General features: G+C 28.4%; 1 protein-coding gene across 1 annotated transcript in view; it reads left to right on the plus strand.

Annotated features, from left to right (window-relative positions):
• Positions 1–20,092, plus strand: part of LOC122504090 (protein timeless homolog) — a 710,704-nt gene that overhangs the window by 566,502 nt on the left and 124,110 nt on the right. The window lies entirely within an intron of this gene.

Consider the following 20,092-nt stretch of genomic DNA (forward strand, 5'->3'; position numbering starts at 1 on the left):
TTTGTTTTATTCATGTATTTTCAAAATTTTCAATTTAAATTATTTCTTAAAATATTTTATTTTTAAACAAACTTAAAGAAACTCTTGAAAGGAATTGAATTATATTTACAAAAACTCTAATAAAATTATTTAAAAGAGTTTAATTATATATAAATAATTTTAATAAAATTTTAATAGTTAAATTATTTATTACAATTATTAACAGAATCGATTATACTCAATAATAATATTCCTTGAATGAATTAAATTATCTTAGAAAATTTTAATAAATCATTGGAAACAATAAAATAATTTTTTTAAATAGTAAAAATAAAAATAAAATATCTTTACAAACATTCAATTATTTATAATAAAATTTTAAGAAAGAATTCAATTTTTTTCTTAATTCGTTATAAACTTTTTGAAAAGAATTCAATTATTTTCTATAAAATTTTAATAAATCCTTCAAAACAATTCAATTATTTTTATAAATATGTAGTAAAATTATGTAGTAAATAATGGTAATTCCAACGGAATTCCTATACAGTTTGCAAATTCAGAAGGAATTACAATTGTTTTATCGTATTTTTAAAAATACACTACCGGTCAAAATTAAGAGACCATCCATTTTCAGGTGATTAAAAAACATTGAAAAACATAAAATGTATGGAAACTAAAATATTTTGCTTTTTATTTTTTGAAAGATGATAAAATTTTGAAAAGAACAAGATCTTTTTGAAGTCATTTGGCCAATATTTTATTTAGATATTTTTAAAAAATCGTCATTTTCAATGTCTTACAAAAATTTGAATAACTTTTAAAATAATGAACGCTTTTTAATGATCTTAAGCTTATTTTAAAGGTCATTTGATACACTATAAGAATTACTTATAGGCATTAAAGTGTAATTTTTTTTTTAGAAAATGCAGGCCGTCAAACTTGGACCAAAAAAATTCAAAAAATTTGGAACAATTTTTTTGTAGTAAAAACTATTTTAGAAAATATATAAAACATTATATGGTGTAGATTTTTTAAGAAAATTTAATAAAAAAATACGTTTTAAATTTAAAAATTATTTTTCTGTAAATAAGAATGTTTCAAATTTTTTATATTTTTTTGGTCCAAGTTTGACGGCCTGCATTTTCTAAGAAAAAAATTACACGTTAATGCCTATAAGTAATTCTTATAGTGTAGCAAATGACCTTTAAAATAAGCCTAAGGTCATTTAAAAGCGTTTATTATTTTAGAAGTTATTCAAATTTTTGTAAAACATTGACAATGGCGATTTTTTAAAAATATCTAAATGAATTATTGGCTAAACGACTTCTGAAATATCTTCTTCTGTTCAAAATTTTATCATCTTTAAAAAAATGAGTAGAAAAGAATTTTAGTTTCAATAAATTTTATGTTTTAAAACGATTTTCATTCGCCTGAAAATGGGTGGTCTCTCAATTTTGACCGGTAGTGTAATAAACGTTTTTTCGCTGAAATTTGCAAAAGTAGAAATTACAATTTAAGTCGAAATTATAAGAGGCGAAAATTATAATCAAGTTTTTGAGTTCAAATTTTATTTGAATTTTTTCTTAAATTTTTAGTCAAAAGAAAAATTATGGTCAGAATTTCAAAGAAATTTTTAATTTTAATTGTAATTACAATTTGTGATCGTAATTCTACGAAGAGAAATTGTTATAATCCCATACCTATACTTATAATGGCATTTTAAGGGTAATTTATTACCAGTGAGATTAAATGTGAAACACTTTATTTATTTGTTTCGAAATAAAGAAATTCAATTTAACGGTAAAACTATAAGAATAGTTTAGAATTTATTTATCAGTAAATTCTCCCATTTTACCGACAAGTGAATAATTGAACTTTCAACCGAAACTTTCCCACTAAAATATCTCGAGATCTCTAAATGACTTCACCTCTCCTTTAACAAAAGTTTTTCAAACAAAACTTTATGAAACTTAAGAGATATTTCTTTATGTGGTTCTTTGATTTTTTTTCCGCTGAGCAACGATAAATTAGTGCAAAAAAAAAAAAAAATTCTCAGTCGAGTGATTTTTACTTTCTCTAATTACACTCTTTTATATTAGAATAAAAATGTCGAGTTAAATTTTTTCCCCCTATTTGAGTGACTTTCTAAAAAATAAATTTTTATATTTCGATTTCAAAATTTATAGGTTGAAATAAAACCTTATTTTTGGTTTTTTGCAGTACTTTCGTATAAAAGAGCATGTACCGTTTATGTAAAAAAAATAAAAATAAGTTAGTTTTAACTAAATAGTAAATAGTCGTCTATCACTAATTCAAAATAGTAATATTTTTTACTAATTCAGTTTTGAAAGTATAACTGATTTACTTTACACAAATTAAAACTCTAGGAGATATGGTATACTTTTTCAAAATCATACCACGTAATCTATTAAAAATTATTGTAGTAAAAAGTTTTCTTCACTGAAAAATATTGCTTTGTTACAAATTAACATTTTTTTTACTCAATTGTTGGATTTAGTAATACAGAAACTAATTTAGTTCAAAATAAAAATACAATTTTTTTAAATCACACTTTTCATTCAAGTATAGCAAAATTTAATTCAGATAGAGTGATAGACATAAGTTAACATTTTTGGAGTAAAAAATAAAAATTGTTTGACTTTCAAAAATAATGTTTTAAGATTTTTATCTTCTAATCTAAATATTCTTTAAGGTAGTAAATCTCGATTTGATATGGCTTTGAATTTAAAATCAAAAAAGTCTGCAACAAAAGACAGAATTTTCGATCTCATTTCTGATTTCAGTGATAAAAACCAATTTGGTCAGACATTAAGTCAAGTCAACTGTCACTCTAGTAGAAACAGTTGATTCAGTCGGACATTGAATCTAAGCATAAAATGAGACACACTGAGACTGAAACATTATTTTTAGACAATTTTGGGTTCCAGTGGTAAAACTCAATTTTGGTCAGACATGCACTGACAGTTGAATGTTTCCTCAAGTAGAAAACTCGGTTACATAATCAGACGACGGATCTTATTGCCAGTAAGTCTTTTCTAATTTAGAAGAGTTCATTTTACGGCGAGTCCGACCAAATTGGATTGTACTACTGAAACGGAAAATTGGATAAAAATAGTGCCGCGTCCGTCTGTGTCGTATTTTCCACGTGCAATTAGATTCACCGTCTGACTAAACGTGTTTTTTCTACTTCAAACTGTTGACTTACGTACAGCGTCTGACTGAATCGGATTTTACCACTTAAGTAACAATTCTAGTAAAAACTTAAGATACTTCTTATTATCAGATTCGATTTTTTTGCTTCTTTAAATGTTTTTAATTAAATAAAAATAATTTACGATTATTAATATTAATTACTTACATTAATTAATATAATTATTTATTTGTTATATATTAATTTGAATTTTATTTCACCGCTTGTGAGAAAGATTCATATTAATAAACTATTTTTATCGACAATAAAAAATGATGTATATTAATGAATGATTTCTAAATGATCAATTTATTTTCAAATTATGTTTTTATTATTATAAAGGATAATTATTCTAATGAAATATAATATTCGTAATCAATATTCGTAGGGGAGATTGGGGTATTGTGGGCCACACTTTTTCTTAGCTCAATATCTTACACAAAAAATTTTTTTTTAAATTTTCAAATTTTTCGTGTCAGCATGAGGTATGAACTAACATATATCATAGTCAGTTTCCCAAAATTATCACTTACCTAAAAGAAATTTTAGTTTTACCAAAGAGTGCACTTTTATGATTTTAAAAAATTTTGGGGAATTGTGGGCCACTGCCTAAATGAAGTTCAAAATAAAAAATAATGATGAAATATAAATATATTAAATGGTTAAGAATATTAAATATGTTATAAATGTTTAATTATTAGTTTAAAATTAGAAAAGAAAAAGTAAGAAAATGAAATTAATCGGAATAACAATTTGGACAAGCTTTGTATTATTTATTCATTTTAATTTGATGGAAAATTTCTTTTTGGTGTCAAACTACCAATGCTACACGATAATTAAAAAAATATTTTCTATAATTAATTCTTGAAAATCCTTGTAAAAACAATAAAAACATGAACGCACAAAATAAATATTTAAATGCAATTTTTCAGGTGGTTGTTGTTTACGTTTACGTTTTGCAAATCGTTGTAAAGTCATGAAATGATAATGAAAATTTTACTTTGGACGAACAAAAGAAAATAAAAAAAGAATCTCCCTTAATATGGCGAAGGACTGTCTTTAAAATTTCTCAAATTCGCATGCGAATCTTGTTACTCGGGGTTTTTTGGTTTTTTTCAAAAATTTGCATGTATTTCCTTTATATTACGATTACTGTCAAATTTACCAAAATCAAAAACTTTAAATGGCGATAACTCAGAGCTAGATAAAGATTTTAAAAAACTTCAAAATACATTCTAAAGGAGAGGAAAATTAGTAATTTTTTACTAATGAAATAGTGCGGATTCGTTTACCAATTGAATTAGTAAAAGTTTTGACTAATTCTTAGTAAAGAAGACTACTACTTCATTAGTAAGCCGATTACTACTAAGAGTTAGTCGAAACTGTTACTAATTCCATTTGTAGACGAATCCGCACTATTTCATTAGTAGAAAGCTACCAATTCAGATTTAGAGAGTATCAACAAAGTAATTTTTTCTCATTTTTGTCTCTTGATTTCAACTTTTTCAAAAATCTAGAAAAATTTAGATAAAATTTTTCTAAAAACACAAAAATCTTCGTTAGAATTTCAGCTTTAAAATAAGCCTTCGGAAATTAAAAAAGGTTAATCCATCTTCGATATATCATTAAAAATGTGAAGCCGTATTTCGACCGATTGGTGCATTGAAATTCAACTGTGACGACTTGATTCTGGCTTCGCGCGGCAGCGAATGAGAGAAAACAGGGATGAATTTTTGCTGAAGAATAATAAATAATGATGTTTCACGAGTAATATAAAGAAACTCAAAAGTTCATCGTTCCCCCGCATGAATTCGTCTCTGTTTTCTCTCTCATTCGCTGCCGCGCGAAGCCAGAATCGAGTCGTCACAGTTGAATTTAAATGCACCAATCGGTCGAAACACGGCTTCACATTTTTAATGATATATCGAAGACGGATTAACCTTTTTTAATTTTCGAAGGCATATTTTAAAGCTGAAATTCTAACGAAGATTTCTGTGTTTTTAGAAAAATTTCATCTAAATTTTTCTAGATTTTTGAAAAAGTTGAAGTCAAGAGACAAAAATGAGAAAATTTGATAATTTTTTTTATTTCTTTCTCACTCTACAACTTAAAAAATAATTAACAAAATGACTTCAAAGACGGCTTATTTTTCGCATAATTTAATCAGCTTTCTAACCGTATTTAAGTTTTTTTGTATCTCCTTTAATTTCCGAGATATGATTGAAAAAGTGATGGCATGTTTTTTCATAGAGTCGAATGTAATCGTCCTGATACTCGTGGACGGTAGTGTGTACAGACGCAGTGTAGTTGTGAGGAGGATTTTTATTCTCCTATCGAAAAAGAATTGAGACGTCGAGTTCAAAAGGGAGAACGAAAACGTTCATTTTCGAACTTTTATATATTGTATAAAAGATTGGAGCCAAATAAAAGAGAAAGAGAGAGAGAGAGGGAAGTGAAAAATAAGAGGAGTCTGAGTGTAAAATTTGTAAAGTGTGTAGCCGAGAGACAAAGGAACAAGTATCCTGTATGCAAGAGGACTCTATCTCTTGTAGACTATCGAATTACAAAGTATCCCCTGTCTGATATAATCCAGCCCAAATCCTGCTCTCAAGAGTGCACACACTGATCGTGTGTGTGTGTGAGTGTAGTAAAAGGGTGCTCCCTCTCCTTTCAAGTTGTGGTATCAAGGTCTACCCGGGGGGGAATGAAATTGACCAGCATCTCTCTGCCACTTGAGAACCGCACGGCAATTACGAGGGGCATCCCCATGGCCCATTGCCATTGCTGGCGTTGGCGTTGTTGTCGCCTGGGCCATTGGCATTGGTTACCGACCTGGAATCGAGAGAGAGAGAGAGAGAGTGTTCTCTCTCTCTCTCTTGATAATCTCCTCGTGGAGAGAGTAAGAGAGAGAGAGACACTATGGAAAGAGAGAGAAGGAGAGAGACACTAGGGAAATAGAGAGAGAGAGAGAGGGAGACACTGGACAAGGACAGAGAAGACCATTAGGGAGAGAGACACTAGGAGAGACACTAGCAGACACACCAGCTCGACACTTGCCTTCCAACGCAAAGCGACGCGACGTATGTATACATTGCTCAGCATTGTTCTCTCACTCTCTATATATCAACCCTCCCTTCCCTCTCTCTTCTAAATCACAACTATCTCCCCGCAGCTTAACTAACAATGCGTCCGCGACTCCCGCTTTCTGCTTACCATTCCGTCGTTATAGCTGTTAGCCAAACCTTTACCCAGCACTGCATTTCGTTATCTTCGGTCAGTTAGAGCCTCACGGAGCAGATTACGTGCCCTCTACTACTTCATTTCCACTTCAATTCCCCTCACTCTGTCTGTCTGTATATTTTTATTACACTCTCTACGATATACCTCATTATGTCCAATGTTTTTCGCAAAAAGACTATATAAGAACCACTATCGCCCTCACTATATGTATTTGGCTTCAAGAGAAAATAAATTAGAGAACAATCTTAACGGCTTTTTTATTTTTATCAAACGCAATTAATTCTCACATAAATTTTGTCATATTATTATTAATAGAGGGATCAATGGGACATGATGAATATGTATGTTGACTTTTTTCATGGTGGGAAAATTATCTCTCTGAAAGACGTGACGAGGTTATTTGGGTTAATTATCTTAATACTAATTTTATCATTATTTATAATTTCATTATTATCGCTTCATTTTATTATTAACCACCTTACTGCCTTTGTCCTACACAGATGACAATCGCAAATTATGATTCTATAATATCAAACAACAAAAATTTCAATCAAAGCATAATTTGATTTCCTGTATAACTATAAATCTGATCCAATTTCATATTTCAATATCTTCAAGAAAATCGTTAAAGTTAAGTATAATTAAAATTGAAAATTATTACACGAATCACAAAATTAGTTTTATTCAGTTATAATTATTTCTGAAAATAATTCTATTCGCATTATTAGATGCTCTCTATTTAGTAATTCAACAAAAATGTTTTCTTTATTGCTTCCTCATGGAGGAAGTATTGTAATAGCAAAATTTTTTAAATTCCATTTTTGGAACATATCTTTATGTTATTTGACCTCAGGAATTTAAAAATATCATTCCATGTGTGTGTGTAAACATTACATTTTCATAAATATCTCAAGATTATGAAGAGATTTACACTGCGAAAACCCACGTGAAAAAATTTCTGGGAAAGCACTTCTAGGAAATTCCAACAAGCAGAATATTCCAATAGGAAATCTCGCTTGTAATTTTTAGTATAATATTTTAATTTAATATTGTAGGAATTAAAAATGTAGATAGACACTTTTCAATTTCCCTTAGTATATATGTGTGAGAGTTTGATAAGACCCTTCGGACTTCCTCGTGCGAGTTCGGTTCTTTATGTAAATCGTATAGTCAGTCAAAACATTATATCATCGGAAGAATAAGACGTATTGTAGATTCCAAATAATATTATATCATAGTTGTTATTCTCAAGTTTTATTAGGAATAATTAAATGATAAATTACTAAAATATTATATTATTTTCATAATTGTTAACCTCTGATAACAAAAATTAACAAATCGTCATCAACAATCTTATTGTTTTTTAGTGTCATAAAGAGAAATTTTTTGGAAAATAAAAAAAATTCTTAACAAGTAAAGCTTACAAAAAATCCTAAATCTTCAAGCAACCTAAAAGTAATAAAATCTTCATGCTAAAAAATTTATTATTTTTACATGAAACTCAAATGAAATAAATAAATTATTATTCAATATTATGGAAGTGAAAATTAATTTTCAAAAAGTACTTTTAAAAAAATTATTCCGAAAATTAAAAAAAAGTCTTTCTAACCATTAAATGTGTGAATAATATGTCTTGCTCAGTGACAGTTTTGAAAATCATGATAAATTCGAAGATATTTTTCCAAATCATTTTAGATAATACGTATTGAATACATCTAAAAGCTTAAAAAAAACTAATAAGCTTACTAGAAAAAATGTAATTAAACTTTATGAACTCTGACATATCCTTTGTAAACAATCTGATTTTTACGACATATTATTGGAAGCTAATTTGTCAGAATTTTTATAGGAATTTCCTTCTGGAATTTCCTAGAAGTGCTTTCCCGGGAACTTTTTTCACGTGAAGATACTTCTTAAGAAGTATATCTTAATTTAAGATGTTTTGGTAGACTGACTGTAAACAAGATATATAAATAAAAATAAGCAGAAGAATCTATTGAAAGACAACTTTAACATACTGAAAAAATATTATATAATGTTAAACAATAAAAAAAAATGGTAAACTTTCAAAATTGAAGATGGCGGATCCAATATGGCGGCAATTTTTTTAAAATTCACCCAATTCGCCTGAAACTTGTTACTCGGGGGTTTTTGGGATTACTAAATACGAATTTCATCTTAGTTTTCAAAAATTCAAAATGGCGGATCCAATATGTCTAACCAATTTAAAAAAAATTTATTGGATTTACCTGAAACGTTGTACTTGGTGGTTTTTGGGGTCGCTGAATACAAATTTCACCTTATTTTTCAAAAATTCAAAATCTGATAAATTTTTAAAAAATTCGTTAGCCACATTGGATCCGCCATTTTGAATTTTTTAAAACTAAGGTGAAATTCATATTCAGCGACCTCAAGAACTCCCAGTAACAAGTTTCAAGTAAATCTGATAAAATTTATGTAATAAAAATGTATGTAATAATAAAAAAATATAATAGGGTAAACCAGACAGTAGTCGGCTACTTTTCAATTTTAAATAGCTATAAAACCGTATGAGATAAAAATATTCTGTTTGTTGATAATCATTTCTAAGGTTATCATAAACAAATCTAAGCTTTTGTAATTGAAAAATAGTTATTTATGATACAAGTGCGTAAAATCGTTGATTATACGAGTGTGACGTTTGCAGCTCGAGCCGAAGGCGAGTGCTGCAAGTCACACAAGTATAATCTGATTTACGCACGAGTGCCATACAAAATTTTTTGCAACACTAAAACAACTATAATTGCAGCAATATTGCTAATATTACTGTAACTTTAGGTGTAGTGGGGAACTGTTAAATGAAGTATTCTAGAAGCTAAAATAAAAAAATGTGATTGTAAATTGTTAATTAAAAGCATTATTTCATTGTTTCTCATCAAACAGTCACAAGAATGCGTAAAGTAACCTTTTTACGCACTGAAAATCACTTTACACACTGGAATTCACTTTACACACTGCTAGCGGTGTGTAAAGTAATACTTTACACACCGCTATAAAAAGAAGTACTTTACACACAGTTTTCTGTGTGTAAAATTCAATTTTACAGGTTAGTGTTGCAAAAAAAATTTTTTTGTACGGTTTTTGAAAGCTTTTTTCAGTGGCTGATTACTGTCGGATTCTTACTTGTTTATTTACTAATTTTTTTAACAAATTAAAAATTTTTTTTCATAAACATGATTGGTTTAATAGTTTTATATGATCGTAAGGACAACATCACATGAAAGAATTCGAAAGAAAAATGAATTGCACTTTTAAAACAGTGTTAATTAAAAAGATTGCTTTAGGTGGCCGACTACTGTCGGATTCTTACTCCTTTTTACATTCTCATCACATGAGAAAGTATTAGTTTTGGTCGAAAATTGACTTTTGCTAATTTCATGAAATCTCCACGTTTTGGGGTCCCCTGAACCCGAAAAACATGGTCTGGCGATTACGTCTGTCTGTGTGTCTGTCTGTCTGTATGTATGTATGTCCGTCTGTAGACCAAAATTTTGTTCCCACGATAACTCTTTAAAAACTTATCGGATCGTTTTTAAATTCAACACACTTAAAGTTGGTGTAAAAATAAAGGTTAAGTTCGTTAACCAGCCATTTTCGTTAAAAACTACAAAAACTACGGTAGTTTCAAAATGTTGAAAACTCAATTTTTTCAAATTTCAGAATTTTTAACTTTATATTATTTTAGATTAGAAAAATACAAACAACTTTTCTTTATAACATTTTTTCATAAAAACTTTTTTTTTTTCAAGTTTTTGGGCCAGACCAGCTCAACTGTGTTAAAACCCGTGTAGAAATGGTGGTCGGGTTCTAGTGGGGACCTCACCAGTTTACCCCATTTGAAAAAGGGCTCCAACTAGAGAAACTGGTGGGGTTCTAGTCGATTTTGTCACGCTCTAGTTGATAGGGCCCCGACTAGAAGTTCTAGTTCACTTCTACCGGTTTTAAAAATTATTATTTTTCAACTTAACTTATTTATAATTGAATTCTCCATTCATATTAACATTATTAATGATTGTTGCACACGAAAAATCTCGTGCCTATGAGGGTTCGAACCTTGGACCTTGGGGACACCAGACGGATACACATACCTCTCGGCCATGATAGGTTGGATGGACTTCCGCTTAAAGTACATCCCGTTTGGAAATTCCGCCATTTGTCCCTATCTCTAGTAGGGCTCTCGCTAGATTCTGACTAGAATCTCTAGTCGAGAAAAACTAGTCGGGTTCCAATCTAATTCTAGTTAGATGATTCTTACAAGCATTATTTATTAAAAAAGTTTGCATATTATTTGATTACTTAATTTTTTAATTATTTAAACAAAATCTTTTATTTATTAAGTAAATTAAAAAAGAATAAACCATAAATAAATATTAATTATGTGGATATAATTAATTTTTATTAACTAAATATTGTAATACATTATTTATTATTATATTATTTATTATTATTATTATTTATTAAAACAATTATAGTAAATATAAAAATATAAAAAGTAATGTAATAAATTAGTTATGTTTAATTTTTCAATGCATTCCTAATGATAGTTAATAATAATTAATTATGACATTATTGAAAAATTAAACATTACTAATTGCAGTGCTTTTTATATTTACTATAATTATTATAATTATATTATTCAATTTATTATTGTAATTATAATATTATAGCATCTTTTTAATTATTATTAAATACTTGCATTAATTGTGAAAAACATTTTAAAGTATAATTGCACATACATATCTTTTTAAAAAAAAATTATTTTTACGAATAATATTACAATATTTAGGTAATAAAAATTAGTTATACCCACATAATTAATATTTATTTATGTTTTATTCTTTTAATTTACATATTAAATAAAAGATTTTTATTTAATAAAATTGCTTTATTGGAATTTTTTGTAAAAATATTCTACAATATTTAAAATTTTGTTTAAAAAATGTTAAAAAATTAAATAATTAAATAATATGCAAAATTTTTTAATAAATAATGCTAGTAAGTTTTTCTATCTATTAATCTGAATTATTTATATCTATAGAAAGATAATTTATGTATGTCATACTTGTACACTAGTTTGTCTAGTTTGAAATCGATAAGGTCCTAGTGAGTTTTTTCCAGTCTGAATTATCTAACTAGAATTTGATTGAAGCCCGACTAGTTTTTCTAGACTAGAGATTCTAGTCAGAATCTAGCGAGGTCCCTACTAGAGATAGGGACAAATGGGGAAATTTCTACACGGGAAATTTTTTATTGATTTTCTAAAATATTAAATCTTTTATAAATGTCTGTAGTTCACAACAAAACAAAATAACTCTTTTAACCATTTTTTGCATTAACAAAATATTACAACAGTTAAAAAAATTAATAACTCAAAAAAAACAATTTTATAAACAATTTAAATTATTTATATATTGTACCCCTCTAATTGCAATTAAACTTATAGAAAATGTACTTAGTAGTTTTCTTCTTGAAGTTGGGCAAAAAAACATGAAGATATTTTATGATTTTATCAATTTTAGCAACAGTTTAAACAAATAATTGTTATTTAGAAATGAAGTGCTGGCTGCAATAAGGGGACGAACGCGTTGTTGAAAGGGATAATACCAGTTAGGTAGCAGTAAGCGGCTCAAGGCTTCACTGCAAAAATAAGTATCTTATTTGATATCTTAAAATAAGATGTAAGATGGAAAAATGGTATCTTACATCTTAAAATAAGATGTTTTCTAAAGTATCTTACTAATTTTTAAGATGTTTTATACGTCTTAGATATTTCTTCTATCTTAAAAAAGTAAGATACTTCTGTAAGTTTTTTAAAGTATCTTATTTAAGATGTTTCTGTCTCAATAAGATGTTTAGCGATAAGATACTTGTGAATTGTAAGATGCGAAAAAAATTTAAGTTACTAAAAACTAAGATGCATAAAATGTCTTACATATAAGCCCATAGTTAACCTCAAAACTTTTTTCCCAAAAAATATGATGAAAATGTGTACGAAGATACTTTAAACATCTTAAATTAAGATATTTTAAATAACTTAAAAGTGACTACAAAAACATCTTAGAAATGACTACCAAAACATCTTAAATAAGATACTTCTTTTTGCAGTGTTGTCACTGCTACCCAACTGGCAGTATCCCATCCAAGCCTTGCGTTTGTCCCCTTATTTGCAGCTAGCACTTCAAATCACGTACGCAAAAAACTTGATACTTGTATTTTTAAAATATTGTAGCTTCTTAAGCAAACCATTTTTCTGCAAAGATAATTAGTGATTAAAAATATTTTCATATTTTCCAACAGCAAGAACAAAAATTTGCATTAAGTTCACTTAATCTGGCAATCATCAGCAAACAAAAATATGTGATGAGAATGTAATCCTTAAAGTCGTAGTAACTTTAAGAAAAAAAAATGGTTTCAGGAAACGTACATTGGAAACAGAATAAAGAACGCAAATAATGCACATCGGTCTAGGACAACTGCGAGCGAAGCGAGCTATTTGCGCGCAAAAATCCTCGGAGCGCGCAGCGCGTCGACCAAAATTCGCGCGCCCCGAGGCGCGCTGAAACTTGCGAGCGAAGCGAGCCCCCCGCGCGAAGCGCGGATGAGAACACTGCAAAAACAAGTGTCTCATTTTGAGACGTTTTGTCCCATATTTGAAATACATAAGATGTCTTATTCCACATATTTGAAACAGATATGTGTCTCATTTTAAGACGTTTCAAAGTGTCTTACACATTTAGCAATGCATTTTGAGACACGAAATGTGTTTCGAGTATCCGTCTCACCCTAAGAAGTCGTTTTACGTGTCTTATACGCATTGAGTTACCTTTAATGTCTTAAAATGAGACACGAGATGTAATTAAATGTCTCAATATAAAACAGATTTTGTATCTCAATAGTTTAAACACTTAAAGCAACTCATTTTAAGACACGAGCGAGATACCAGTTTTTGCAGTGAATGTGTCCGCCCGAAGGGCGGGCAGATTTTTTGTGAAATTTTTTAACGAATAAGAAATTTTTTTTTGTAAACATGATTGGTATACTAGTTCGAGTTCGAGCCGAGCCGAGCTGTGTAAAAAGGTCGAATAGTTTCGAGCACTCGAGGGAATTCGAGTACTCGAATTTTTTCAAGCTCTTGAGTAAATTCGAGTTCTAGAGAAAATTCATTTAAATTTCGTATATATTATATTTATCAAATAGAAGTACACTTTGAAATTAAAGATTTATTTACTTTATTGATTCAGTAATTCGAATAAATTCGAAATTTTCTACTTATTAATAGTTTTTTTTGTAAGTAAAAAGCTCGAATCCATTCGAGTACTTGATTTCACTCAAGTGACTTCGAGTACTCGAATTCACTCGAGTGCTCGAATTTTATCGAGTACTCGAATTTACCCGAGTACTCTAAGTCACTCGAGTACTCGAAAAGTTGTTACAAATGGAATATCTCAGAAACAGTGAATTATAGAGATGGTGTTCCAAAGGGAAAAATGTTTAGTTTTTATGTACGAACTTACTGCAATATGTTTAAAAATTAAATGCAAGCTTTACAATGAAAAAAATAGGCACATTGATTTTTAGAGGCCAAAAGTAAATATTTCTCTGCTTGATATTTTTTAAACAATTAATAGACCTTTATACTCAACAAAGTAAATTTTTTTAATATCAATTCTATGAGAATTAAGCTTTAAAAAACTGCCTTCGTTGTCCAAATTTAGTGTATACTTTTTAAATAAAGTAAGTTTTTGTAAAAAATGTACCTATTGTGCATTTGTTACGATTTTGTGAAGTGTAGTTGTTACAAGTGATAATGAGAAAGAATATTTTTCCCATAATTTATCAGATTCGTTAGAAATGTAAAATGTTTGTCAGAAATGTTATCACACTTATTTTTTATATAAAATCTCATGTTTTTTCTAAATTCGACTTCAAAATCATTCAAAATTAATGAAAAAAAAAAAACTTTTTAAGTTACTTTCATATCGAAATAGTATTAGTGCTGCCATCTCTAAGGATCTGTCACGTACTATATTACATTGAGCTACATAACCCCTACACAGAAAAAATTTTGGTGCACCGTTTGTACGTTAAGGTACATCCGTTGTGTTAGTAGCCGATTCAAATTTTATCCCTTAAACCGAGACATATTTCGTCCCTGTGTCGGTGCGTCAGTCGTGTTAATGCTGCGCAAGCGTTGAACTTTGAATGGAGTCTAACATTTGTCTCCAAATCTGGGACCAGTGCTATATTGTACATGCGCTGTCGCGTATATGATTTTGTTGAAAAAATGGCATTATTATTATCTTATAAAGATAATAATTACAGTGTAGGCATTTAAAACATATGTAGACAAAAAAAAAATATTTTTACTATTTTTTTAAACAACTACTTTGTTTTATTTTAACCTTATTTTTTAAACATTTCAAAAATTTTATTTTTATACTAATTCTTATTTAACAAAATAATTTTTTTTTTGAAATTTAAAAAAATTTTCAGAAATAATTTACAATTTTAATAACAATAATTTAAATAAAATTATATACACTGCAAAAAGAAGTATCTTAATTAAGATGTTATGGTAGTCACTTTTTAGTCATTTAAAATATCTTAATTTAAGATGTTAAAAGCATCTTCATACACATTTTCAACATATTTTTTGGGAAAAAAGTTTTGAGGTTAACTATGGGCTTATATGTAAAACATTTTATGCATCTTAGGTTTTAGTAACTTAAATTTTTTTCGCATCTTACAATTCACAAGTAACTTATAGCTAAACATCTTATTGAGACAGAAACATCTTAATTTAAGATACTTTAAAAAACTTACAGGAAGTATCTTACTTTTTTAAGATAGAAGAAATAAGACGTATAAAGCATCTTAAAAATCAGTAAGATACTTTAGAAAACATCTTATTTTAAAATGTACTCTCTAAATTTGAATCAGCGAAAAGTCGCTGATTCACCAGCCCAGAGTATGCAGCTGATTCAATCAGCGTATATACACTGATGAAACAGCGTATATGCACTGATTTTCCAGCGTATATACGCTGTTTCATCAGCTGCATACTCTGGGCTGGTGAATCAGCGACTTTTCGCTGATTCAAATTTAGAGAGTAAGATACCATTTTTCCATCTTACATCTTATTTTAAGATATCAAAAAAGACACCTATTTTTGCAGTGTAATTTAATAATAATATAATACTAAAAATTTTCATAATAATAATTTTATAAAGTTATTTATATATATTTTCGTCTTTTGGATTAATTTAAATAATAATTTGAATTTATAATATTAATTAATCAATTATAAAATTAATATACACGGTTATTTTAAATCCTTAAAAGAATTTCTTCACAAAATTCAATAACTGACATTCAAAATTGTAGTTATTTTCTTGGATTCACTGCATTTGTCTCTGTTAACATTCAAGTGTTGTCTTCAACATTGGGGACAATACTGCCGTGTTTTGGAAAAACACAGTAACTGCAAAAAAATCGAAAAATGAGTTTTTTATATCGTTGGAATCGTAGAAAAAAGATACACCTGTTCATGCAAAGCATTTTTTAAAATTATTAACTTAATTAATAATAATTTTTTTATAATTATGCTATTTTAACAGTAACTGCAAAAATTGGCAAGTCATAATTCGAGAAACTGGGTTAACTGTCAGATACCTGGTGCCATATTTGGGCATTGTGACGTATTTTGAGGGTCGTGATTTCAAACACCAAGTAACTGCACAGTTACTTGGTCTTTCAAAATAGTAGCGTTCTTTTTCGAGCCCTCGTCGCACGAAACACCAAGTAACTGCAGGGTGCTCTCGAAGCAGTTCAGTTACCTAAGTTTTTCGTGCGACGAGGACTCAAAAAGAGGCGCTAGTAATTTGAAAGACCAAGTAACTGCAGAATTTTATATAGAGCTCGTAAAAGTTACGAGCAATTCATTTAAAATAATTAATAATTTATTATTATTCTAAATAATACTTAGTCATTTATTATAAATTATATTATATTATTTATGTTATAAGTTTATTTACAACTATTAATTGATAATTTCTAATTATTAATTAAATTTATTTTAATTGATTTCACTTTTATTGTTTAAAATTATTAAAAATAATGAAAATACTTTACATTGAAAAAATTTCCTAGTAGATTTGACTACTTTTCAACTACTCTGCTTAGTTCAATAAGTCCCCAATAATATTCAAAACTTGTATTAACTATCAAAAAGTAGTTAAAAGAATTAAGAATGTAGTTTGTGCTATCAAATTTTGTAGTTGTTTTTGCAATTTTACTACATTTCTTAGTTAGCTGAATTCTAAATTTTTAACTACATAAAGAAATATAGTAAAATTAACTATACAAACAGTGCTAAGTAAACATGTAATTACACTGAAAAAAAATTATTTGATTCAAATAACCGATTAATTAACTAATTATTAATTAAATATTTACTTGAAACAAATAATATTTATTGCAGGCAATTCAATAGTATTTAAACCAATAATTGCAGTATTTGAAGTAATTAACATTTAATTGACTCAAATAAATATTATTTGATTCAATTAAATATTTAATTTATAATAGTCAATTAATCGGTTATTTGATTGAATCAAATTAATTTTTTTTTTCAATGTATTTAAACTAATTCTTCGTATTCACTTTACTACCCAAAGTAGTTGAATTTAAAAATAGTATATTGTGCAACAAGTACAGAAAGAAGCTGTTTTCCGACGAGTGCAAAGTTTGCTGTCCCGAGCGAAGCGAGGGCAGCAATTTGCACGAAGTTGGAAAATCTTCTTTCGTACGTGTTGCACACAGTACTTTGTGCAACACCTTTTGGTTTTGATAAAAAAGCTGTTTGGAAACGCTAGTTGACGCCAACATACGTACTGTTTAGCAGGGTTTGGAACGTATGTTACCGCACGTAATATTCGTGGTTTTTTACGCGTATATTACTGTAAAAAACAGGTATTCTACAAATAGAAAACAAATACCTATGTATATCACCAAAAAAACCCAAAAGTTTAAGAACTTTGCCGCACTAGTGCAGCAAAGTAAGCACTTTGCCGCACTAGTGCAGCAAAATAAGCACTTTGCCGCACTAGTGCAGCAAAGTAAGCTCTTTGCCGCACTAGTGCAGCAAAGTACTGTTTTGCGCCTACTTTACAGGCATGCAAAGTATTACTTTCCTTACAGGTGTTGCACAAAAATTATTTTCTGTGTATTTTAATTTTAAATTAAAAAAGAATAATAATTAATAGTTTTTGATTATTAATTAATAATGAATATGTTATAACAAAATTTAATATAGGGAAGTTAGATATTTATGTAAATAATTATTAAAATACGGCGTCAAGAAATATTAACATTTTTATATTATATTGCGCAGGGTTTTCTCTTGTTGTTATTTTATTTATTTTTTAATTTTCTTATAATTTTATAATATTATATTATTCATTTTTTCTAAAATTATTACATTAAAAAAACCTTTTTTTAGAACTCCCCATTATATTCTCTTGCAGTTACCTAAGTTCTCTGCGCGACGAAGGGTCTTATACGAGCGCTCATCGCACGAAAGACCAAGTAACTGCCAGTTACTTGGTCTTTCGTGCGACGAGACTGAAATCAGCATACCGGTAACTACATTTTTAATAATTTATTTATTGTTTAAACAAATAAAACATTTATTTTTACATCATTAAAAAGAGGACATTCATACGAATCAAAAGTAAAAAATGGCGTTTTATAATTTCAATTAGGCTATGCGGGAGAGGGCAATAAACATTCGAACAGTTTTTCGCGTTTTTCTCGAAATCTTTCAATCTGCAGTTACTGTGTTTCTCGAAAACACGGCAGTAATATACGTCCCTGTTTTCGGCGCATATGACGCATGGAATCCGGGATATCATTTACATCTGAACGTTAGTACAACAGGTGTACTATAGGCAGCGCAACCGGCGGACCGAAATTTTTTCCGTGTATAAAATGTCAAAACAAATGGACTAAACAAGTGTTTACTTTTGTTTACATAAATTCTGTTGAATTTTGTGTGACAAATCTGTCAGTGTGAATATTAAAAGGTTAGTTAACTCATTAATTAATTAATTAATTGATAATTGTACACTCTATTTTTATTTTAAAGTATAAATAATAGTTGATTTGTTTTATTTTAATTGTTTAAACATCAGTTGAAGTCTGATATGTTTTATTTTAATTGTTTAAACAATTGTTACTTTCATTCTAAATAGTTTTTAAGTGTAATTCCTCATAGAGGAAAATTATTTCTCATCTAACTTACCTCAATTACCAAATATAACTTAAATTACTTAATATACATTATTGGAAATATATAATTAATAATTATGTACTCAAATTAAACTATATTATTTCAATATTATCATCTTTGTACTAAAAATTACGAATAATTAATAAAAATTGTTATAAAAAATTATTTGTATTCAATTTAGAAACGTTGCAGGAGATTCTTGGTATTGTAACAACCGACATTGACTTTGTGCAGTTGCTACAATTTACACGCTGTCACTAAAATGCTTCTAGTTATTTAAATAATAGAAATAGAGCTAAATCAATTATTGCCTTTTAAAGCTGGATAATATACCTTTGATTTAATAGTTTGACCAAACAAATTGGAGGTAAACTCTAATCACTGTAACTAATTTTACCAAAATTGTAACAACTGCACCTAGTCTCCCCTATTAATTAATGTAAGTAATTAATATTAATAATCGTAAATTATTTTTATTTAATTAAAAACATTTAAAGAAGCAAAAAAATCGAATCTGATAATAAGAAGTATCTTAAGTTTTTACTAGAGTTGTTACTTAAGTGGTAAAATCCGATTCAGTCAGACGCTGTACGTAAGTCAACAGTTTGAAGTAGAAAAAACACGTTTAGTCAGACGGTGAATCTAATTGCACGTGGAAAATACGACACAGACGGACGCGGCACTATTTTTATCCAATTTTCCGTTTCAGTAGTACAATCCAATTTGGTCGGACTCGCCGTAAAATGAACTCTTCTAAATTAGAAAAGACTTACTGGCAATAAGATCCGTCGTCTGATTATGTAACCGAGTTTTCTACTTGAGGAAACATTCAACTGTCAGTGCATGTCTGACCAAAATTGAGTTTTACCACTGGAACCCAAAATTGTCCAAAAATAATGTTTCAGTCTCAGTGTGTCTCATTTTATGCTTAGATTCAATGTCCGACTGAATCAACTGTTTCTACTAGAGTGACAGTTGACTTGACTTAATGTCTGACCAAATTGGTTTTTATCACTGAAATCTGAAATGAGATCGAAAATTCTGTCTTTTGTTGCAGAAAACTTGAAAATTTAGCTATTTTTTAAAATTTTGTTTTACACAAAACATTATTTTAAAAAGTAAAACAATTTTCATTTTTGATTGCAACCTAAATTAGTTTCTTTATTACTAAATAAAAAATGTAAGTAAAATAAAGTGTTAAATCTTAACCATATAATATTTTATAATGAAGAAAATTTTGTGATACAATATTTTTTAGCAGATTACTCCGCTTTGACCAAATTTAGATTTTTCTACTTCTAATAAATTCTGTTTACATCTTGTCTGACCAAGTA

Source organism: Leptopilina heterotoma, unplaced genomic scaffold (assembly GCF_015476425.1).
Source record: "Leptopilina heterotoma isolate Lh14 unplaced genomic scaffold, ASM1547642v1 Lhet_278, whole genome shotgun sequence".
NCBI lineage: Eukaryota > Metazoa > Arthropoda > Insecta > Hymenoptera > Figitidae > Leptopilina > Leptopilina heterotoma.